The sequence below is a fragment of the Mytilus edulis genome, chromosome 8, assembly GCF_963676685.1.
Source record: "Mytilus edulis chromosome 8, xbMytEdul2.2, whole genome shotgun sequence".
NCBI classification, from domain to species: domain Eukaryota; kingdom Metazoa; phylum Mollusca; class Bivalvia; order Mytilida; family Mytilidae; genus Mytilus; species Mytilus edulis.
Genome location: NC_092351.1, coordinates 55,670,503 through 55,678,650, shown reverse-complemented (window position 1 = coordinate 55,678,650; position 8,148 = coordinate 55,670,503). Strand labels below are relative to the sequence as shown.

Sequence of the window (8,148 nt, the reverse complement as noted above, 5' to 3'; positions counted from 1 at the left end):
TGGTAAAAATTTGGTAATTCAATCTCTCTGAATATAATCTATACTAGAATACCATGTATTCACATTAGAACTGTGTAACTGTATGTTCACAACATATAAATGCATCAAATAATAATCCTTCTTTCAAACGTTCCAGTCTATGACAATATTTTAACATTGATAAAATTATAGTAAAATACATAGGAAATCTACCAATCTCTGACATTACATGAGCTATATTACTTGACTTTCTGTTTACACCAAGAATATATTTCATAAATTTGGTATGCGCTTTTTCAGAAGAATCCTGACCAAAAACTTGTTCCTATAGAACGTTCTATACAATATATAGTAGATATATATATATAATATTCAGACAACAAGGGATCCTGTAGATCCCCCGAGCTGTAGACTGCCCAGGGGGATCCTGTAAAACGTCCTTTAGTGTATACATGATAAACAAACAATATAAGGGACCCTATAGAACGTTTTGTAGTAGATATATAAGGTTCAGACAACAGGGGATCATGTAGAACGACCAGGGGATCCTGTAGAACGCCCTAACAGTAGCTTTATTGTAAACAAGTAACAATGGTTCCTATAGAACGTCCAGCTATAGTAGAATGGTCAGACAACAGGGGGTCACATTACAGATTCGTTTCTTTAAACGCAGACCAGTTTAAACACCCTCTCACACTCCTGTAAAGCCTTAGTACGTGTAACATGTTTAACATGTGTAAGCTACATCTTTTTTCAATTTGCCTACATAAAAATACTCTTTTAGACGGATAATAAAAATATTATTAACTCCATAGTATATCCAAAGCCATGGGACACGTGCATTTGACATTTGCAGGTCTTTACAACATAATTAAGGCACTAAGTCCTACTGTTTATCATATCTATATGAAATGTATCATGTAAAATTGAGAATGGAAATGGGGAATGTGTCAAAGAGACAACGAGCCGCCCAAATAAAAAACAACAGCAGAGGGTCACCAACAGGTCTTCAATGTAGCGAGAAATTCCCGCACCCGGAGGCGTCCTTCAGCTGGCCCCTAAACAAATATATACTAGTCCAGTGATAATGAACGCCATACTAATTTCCAAATTGTACACAAGAAACTAAAATTAAAATAATACAAGACTAACAATTAAAGGCCAGAGGCTCCTGACTTGGGACAGGCGCAAAAATGCGGCGGGGTTAAACATGTTTGTGAGATCTCAACCCTCCCCCTATACCTCTAATCAATGAAGTAAAGTAAACGCATAACAATACGCACATTTAAAATTCAGTTCAAGAGAAATCCGAGTCTGATGTCAGGAGATGTAACCAAAGAAAATAAACAAAATGACAATAATACATAAATAACAACAGACTACTAGCAGTTAACTGACATGCCAGCTCCAGACTTCAACTAAACTGACTGAAAGATTATGATTTCATCATATGAACATCAGGCACAATCCTTCCCGTTAGGGTGTATTTTAAAAAGCTATCTGTATAAATATATATTTGTACTATGATATATGCTACTGTAATGCGGTACATTTTCCTTTTTTTCATGTGATAAAAAAATAAATAAAGCAAATTCAGCGTGTTACATGAAAGTTAATGATTTTGAATCGGTTTTTTTTTAATAGTTGTACATGTTGAGAATATTCTATTTTTAGAATAAGTTTTTTCAGAATCGTTTATAAATAGGGTTACACTAATGACTGGACCGAATGACAGGACCGAATGACAGGACCAAATGAAAAATGCTAATAACTTTTTCATTTCTCAAAGGATTGATCTCAAATTTGAAATATAATAAGATTTCATCATTTGATAAATAGATTTAAGAAAAAAAAAGAAAAAAAATTGTAAGAAACTTTAGAAAACGTGACATGACCAACTCTGATAATGACAGGACCAACATCGAGAATGACAGGACCAAATAAAAATGCTAATAACTTTTTTATTTTTCAAAAGAATTATCTCAGATTTGAAATATAAAATGATATGTCATATTTTGAAACCAAAATGTTATAAAAAATATAGATTTATTTTCAGAAACTTTCGAAAACGTGACATGACCATCGCTGACTGACATGACCAACCTCGACAATGACAGGACCAGATGAAATTGCTTATTTCTCTTTTATTTCTCAAAATATTTTTCTGAAATTTGAAATATAATAAGATTTTATCATTTGCTAAATAGATTTAAGAAAAAAATTAAAGAAAATATGTAAGAAACTTTAGAAAACGTGACATGACCAACTCTGATAATGACAGGACCAACTTCGACAATGACAGGACCAAATAAAAATGCTAATAACTTTTTTATTTTTCAAAAGAATTATCTCTGATTTTAAATATAAAATTATATGTCACATTTTGAAACATTTATGTTATAAAAAATATAGATTTATTTTCAAAAACTTTCAAAAACGTGACATGACCATCGCTGACTGACATGACCAACCTAGACAATGATAGGACCAGATGAAATTGCTAATTATTCTTTTATTTCTCAGAATATTTCTCTGAAATTTAAAATGTGTGAAGGTTATACCATTTTATATATAAATATAAGAAAAAGGTATAAAAAGCTTGCTGAAATGTGACCTGGTTAACGTTGTCAATGACAGGACAATCCTCGACAATTAATGACAGGACAAAATAAAAATGATATTAAAATTATGCATAACATTTGTTAGAATAATCCTCTCAAATTTGAAATAATGACAATTTAGACCATTTCGCACATCATATAAGAAAAATAATGAAAAAAAAACGTATTGAAAGCTTGCGGTTGTGTGACCTGACTAACATCGACTATGATCTGGCCGATGAAAAATCATAATTTTTTTTTTTTTTTTACTGAAATTGTTCAACTCTGATCCATAATTAGTAAGATATATCTTATAAATTCAGGAAAATATATTTTTTGGTGGTTTAAAATCTTGACCTAGCTACTAAACGTATGTTGGCGGAGAGTCACAGGACATGCAGAATCACAGAACAAAAAGACACGAATGATCACTATATTTAAGAATTTCAAAGAGATCTTGAAATATCTATATGTTATTACATATAATCATTTTATAGTTTAAGAGATAGTTCATTAAACCAGAGACATATAATACATGTCTCTGATTAAACTATAGATAAATTAAGATTTATTGAATTATGACCATAATATTTCTTGACATCATGAAGCCCAATTTAAGCCACTTTGGAAAGGTATCAAACCTTTTAAAGTAGTCCGTGAAAATGTTTGCTTCAGTATATTTTATGAAAATATTTAAAACTACCAAGAAATCATGCATGCAAGGGTCGGGCATACTTCAAGAAATGTTTATTTGTTTATTATGAGGGGGGAAAAACTATCAAGATATACCCTGCATATACTCAAGCATACATGGAAATAATTATTTACTGTTCTGAAAATATTAATAAAACAACGACATGAACTATTGTGTGATTTTAATTACTGTCATCACAATCTTTATTGGATTTATCAACTTATTTATGGCTCATGTCACACCTTTTGTTTGTTACGTACCTTATAATTGTTTTCAGACGTGTCAGATTATGACCGGTAATCATGCAATATACAAAATATTCTGAATGAATGAATGAATGAATGAACTTTATTCTCATAAACCAAATACATAGTTGCAGAGAAGATATTACAATAATAGATATAACATATATACGATATATTTTTTAGAAATAAAAAGTAAATTTTAGCAAATTCATATGATTTTGCTAAAATTGTAAAGATTTTACTGAAATTGTTCAATTCTGATCCATAATTAGTAAGATATATCTTATAAATTCAGGAAAATATATTCTATGGTGGTTAAAATTCTTGACCTAGCTACTAAACATGCTAAACGTATGTTGGCAGAGAGTCACAGGACATGCAGAGTCACAGGACAAAAAGACACGAATGATCACTACATTTAAGAAAGAGATCTTGAAATATTTATATGTAATTACATATAATCATTTTATAGCTTAAGAGATTGTTCATTAAACTATAGATAAATTCAGATTTATTGAATTGTCATCATAATATTTCTTGACATCATGAAGCCCAATTTAAGCCACTTTGAAAAGGTATCAAACCTTTTAAAGTAGTCCGTGAAAATGTTTGATTCAGTATATTTTATGAAAATATTTGAAACTACCAAGAAATCACCTTTGAAAAATAAAAAAAAGTTATTAGCATTTTTATTTTGGCCTGTCATTGTCGAAGTTGGTCCTGTCATTATCAGAGTTGGTCATGTCACGTTTTCTTATGTTTCTTACAATTTTTTTCTTTTTATTTCTTAAATCTATTTATCAAATGATAAAATCTTATTATATTTCAAATTTCAGAAAAATATTTGGGAAATAAAAGAGCAATTAGCAATTTCATCTGGTCCTGTCATTGTCTAGGTTGGTCATGACAGTCAGCGATGGTCATGTCACGTTTTTGAAAGTTTTTGAAAATAAATCTATATTTTTTATAACATTTATGTTTCAAAATGTAACATATCCTTTTATGTTTCAAATCTGAGATAATTCTTTAAAAAAAATAAAAGTTATTAGCATTTTCATTTGGTCCTGTCATTGTCGAAGTTGGTCCTGTCATTATCAGAGTTGGTCATGTCACGTTTTCTAAAGTTTCTTACATATTTCTTTAATTTTTTTCTTAAATCTATTTATCAAATGATAAAATCTTATTAAATTTCAAATATCAGGGAAAAAAATTGAGAAATGAAAGAGAAATTAGCAATTTCATCTGGTCCTGTCATTGTCGAGGTTGGTCATGTCAGTGAGCGATGGTCATGTCACGTTTTCGAAAGTTTTTGAAAATAAATCTATATTTTTTATAACATTAATGTTTCAAAATATGAAATATCATTTTATATTTCAAATCTGAGATAATTCCTTTGAAAAATAAAAAAGTTATTAGCATTTTTATTTGGTCCTGTCATTCTCGATGTTGGTCCTGTCATTATCAGAGTTGGTCATGTCACGTTTTCTAAAGTTTCTTACAATTTTTTTTCTTTTTTTTTCTTAAATCTATTTATCAAATGATGAAATCTTATTATATTTCAAATTTGAGATCAATCCTTTGAGAAATGAAAAAGTTATTAGCATTTTTCATTTGGTCCTGTCATTCGGTCCTGTCATTCGGTCCAGTCATTAGTGTAACCCTTATAAATAGCCTATAAATAGAATATGCATAATTCATGAATCGTGACGTAGGGCGGTCTACGGGATCCCTTCTTCCGCTTACCTTTTTGTTGCATTCATGTCGCATGTGTGTCGGCAGTGTCAGCGCTTCTAATAGCTAACTTATTTTACATAAAATCGTTGACATGGTAGAAGGAAACTATAGTACAATATAAGCTGAGCTGGAAATTGCAATTGGTGAGTAGAAATGAATATTTTAATACATGTCTATCAGAATAATCATTGATCATGGATCATCACCCAAGAATTTAAAGGAAAAATGTTCACATTTGTTAAATTTGTGCATACAGGTATGAATCGACGTTCCAATACTCCACACTCTTGGATAGTAGCCTGTTCAAAGGCAAAGTAAGAATTTGGGCTTGTTAAAAAATTGTTCCTGTGATTGGACCCCCCCCCCCCTTTTTCATGTTTTTTGGAAGATCAATGCATGATTTAAAAAGTTACATATAAACTAGTATGGTTTAAACCTCCTTTTAAAAATGGCGGGATCCACCCCTGTTTATTGCCTAACATGCATTGACATGTGGGGTATTCACAATGGTATGGTTGTGCGGGATGGCCTATACAACAGTTACAAGACCTAAACCCCTGATCGAGTAATCCTATATATTGTATGTTAATGTATTGATAACTGTCACGTCCTAAATTTGCATGAAATATTTGTCACTTTTTTTTATTAACCAATAACCAACCAATCTTCACATGTTACGATGTAGTCCGAAACAAGCTTGTCTGGCAAAACAGCCGTTTGGACGTCAGAGTAATCTCAGACTAGTTACGACGATGATATACCTATTTATATAGCCACTGGTGGGTGATGTACAATAATTATAATTTGTCACATATGTGTTATGAATACCTTCAACATGTTCAAGGCTTGGGTTTATATATATGCAATAACCTCAAAATTGCCCGGGGCAAAAAAAAGAGTATATTGATATTGTGCCCTGACATGCCTGATTCCAAATGATGAGACGACATTGCGTCCTTAACAACAATTTTTAACACTTTTCATCTTTTGTGATAAGAAATTTAAGATTTTACCGGGTATGATTCATTATTTTGTTATAAATGATTTGTTATGCTCTAAATTTTGTAGAACTTAAATATATGTTATAACAAGAAAAAGAAATTATGTTGAAATTTTTATTTTTATCTTTTGTATATTAATTATTATTCACTGTCATGACTGTCATGACTAAATAAAAATTAGATCCCACGCATGCGCGGCATAGTTACTGTAAATAAGTGCCGGACACGTTATCATCAGTATATTGATGGATTATAAAGAGGAAGAAGAATCTTATAAATACTATTTGCTTTGTCACCATGTCACGTTGGTAGTAATATTCAACAAATTCTATTTTAAAATAAAAAAGTATTATAAATTGATCACAACAAGTATAGTGCTATACAATGCTATGGCCTCTATTAGACAGTAACCCTTCAATGAAGTATACACCTAAGAAAACATTGATGTAGAAAGAGAGAACATTTTATTTTAGAAATAGAACCTCAAAAAAGGGTTTTATTCTTCTTCTCATAAGGGACTTATCAATTAAATTGTATAAGTCATAAATTCATTTCTTTACATCATTAAACTTTGTTGTCAAGCAAATTATGATTGCTAGTTTTTCTTGTAGATAAAGTATACAAGTTTATATATAATAAATACTTTATTCTTAATGTATGTTTTTTTTTGTAGATAAGATATCACATTGGTTTGAGCATGATTCCCAGCCAGATTATGAAGCGGCATATAGGAAATATATAGTGTCACTAAGTTACTCTCATATGGTACCTCATTTGTACCTGTAGCTATAAATTGTGAAATGGTGGATTCATTCATAATTTTGTGTTACTTATTGGTTTGGAAATAATGTTGATAGAGCTAACAGCATTATGTCATGATGTACAGTTGATGGGATGATCTGATTGGACAAAAAGAGAATTGTGAATTGAACAAATAGCAAACTTACAATTCATAGAAAAAATGTAGGAAATACAATGTACTACATTACTTGGTGACAGAGCATACCTTTGATATATATATATATATATTTGAAATAAGTAATATTAACAATTTGAAATAAAGAGAATTTAAAGTTTTCTAGGAATATTAGTAGTGCATCATATCTTAATTCCATGATTATCTTGGATAGTTATATCATTAAGAATAGAAAATTGGAATAATGGAAATTTCTAGTTTCAGTGAATATCAATCATTGTCAATACTAAACGTGCAGCATCATGATCATACATCATCTGATTCACCTTGGATAATTATTCATTTGAAATAAGAATTTGGATATAATAAGAGTTTCTATGCTGCCATTGCTATTGTTGGCTACATGTACCACCAGGGAGTGTTAAACCTCCTTTACTTTCCATGAGGGTCTGTCACGGTCCATCACTATTGGTTAGTGTCATATATATGCATGATGATGGAAGTTTTTACCAACCTAGACAATCTTTAGTTTACAGCCCTGGCATGGTTGTTGGTTAGAGTCGAATGACAGCTTGCTGTATAGTTATAATAGTCTGAATGTATCTACATGTATTTTAATAATCTTCTAAATTACTGTTCATTCTGAAACTGGCATTTTATAATAGTAGTCAAACATATTAAACAATACATGTACTTCAAAGTATCATTTTATTTTGTCTCGCCTTACACAAAAGTCATGAAAGTTGGTTGTATACAAGAAATTTGTATTACAGTCTTGGGGTGATGATGTAAGCTATAAAAGCTAAAAGAGCTGGATGTTTCTTGTCTTGTATTCAGATGCTAGTAGGTAATTAATATGTTATGATGTTTCAGTTTGCCATTATATGTACATTGCACCTGACCCCATTTTCATGGTTCAATGACTGCATGTAAAATATACTGTTACTTAATCAATGAAATGCTCTTTTATACTGTATAT

At 30.6% G+C, this 8,148-nt stretch overlaps 1 long non-coding RNA gene across 1 annotated transcript; it reads left to right on the top strand.

The window, feature by feature from the left end:
• Positions 1-5,268: 5,268 nt before the first annotated feature.
• LOC139485918 (uncharacterized) lies at positions 5,269-7,869 on the top strand. Its single transcript, XR_011655424.1, has 2 exons — positions 5,269-5,395; positions 6,927-7,869. It is a non-coding gene; the product is annotated as an uncharacterized lncRNA (long non-coding RNA).
• Positions 7,870-8,148: the final 279 nt, after the last annotated feature.